Raw genomic sequence first — 1,247 nt, 5'->3', positions numbered from 1 at the left:
AAACACTGACAAGTGACTGTAAAGTGTGTATAATTCACACACTGCATCCTTAAATCAAGATGCTTTTACTTGAGAAACAAAATAGAATTGTTTTCTTAAAATTAAGTGAGAATCTGCCACTGTGCTCAGAAAAACAAACTTAACGCAAAAGGAAAACAAGGTTATTTTTCTGACCCCACTGGCAGCTATTCTTGTTTTAAACAAAAACTCACTTCATTTTCCAAAAAAATCCCAAGTCATTTTACTTCTCAAGTAAACGCGTCTTGATTAAAGAACGTTTAGATATTCGTACTAAAAAAACACGACAAACCGTTCAGGGCTTGATGATTATTATTAGTGGCTGATATGAGGATATTTATGAATCAAGAGCCATAAAAGAAGATAAAACCAACAGATTAACAGATGCGAGGTTCACTTATATGATGCTGATAACACGCCTTTATCAAATCAGACCATATTTCACACACTACATAAAGAGCAAAGTATAAACCGAGCACTTTGTGCATAAATCACAACACAATCTTCACGTACTGTACGTTAAAAATAAGATGGATAAAATAATAACTGATGAGATTAATCCAGTAAACTCTCAGCTATAACAGAACACAGTCTGTAATTAAATGCAGATGTTTTACAAACCCATTCAGCTCGAACACTTTGTGCTGAAATAAGCCTTAAAGGGATAGTTCACCCAAAAAATAAAATTGTCATAAAACATTTTTTTTTCAATACTATGGAAGTCAGTGGCCAGTATTTGGCTACCAAGATTCTTCAAAACATCTTCTTTTGTGTTCAGCAGAAGAAAGAAACTCTTAGAACAACTCTTAGATTTAAATTTTTGAGTGAACTGTTCCTTTAAGAAATGGAACATAAAGGTAACAACACATGTTTGTCATTTTTTCATTGCAATGTTGTTTATTATCTTTTCCAGTTTCAAATGTGAAAAGAGGCATTCATTTTTCTTAATTAAATACTTAAAGCAAAAAAGCAAAAAAGAAATATTTACATAATTTCATTAAACTATAATCAATAACTAGAGGAGGATACTTATACAAGCTGGGTGGTGAAACAGCAAAAAAAAAGGGAAAAAATAAAAAAAATAGAGAAAAAAAATTAATACATGGCATTAAATTTAGCATTTTTATTATTTAAAAAACAAAACAAAGTATGTATTTACAGGTCGCTCTCGAGGGAGCTGAAAGGCATGTAGTATTCGTACTCTCTCATTCTCCAGCTTTTTTTTTTTT

The sequence above is a fragment of the Sinocyclocheilus rhinocerous genome, unplaced genomic scaffold, assembly GCF_001515625.1.
Source record: "Sinocyclocheilus rhinocerous isolate Xijiao unplaced genomic scaffold, SAMN03320098_v1.1 scaffold910, whole genome shotgun sequence".
Lineage (NCBI taxonomy): Eukaryota > Metazoa > Chordata > Actinopteri > Cypriniformes > Cyprinidae > Sinocyclocheilus > Sinocyclocheilus rhinocerous.
Note: the sequence above shows the minus strand (reverse complement) of the source record.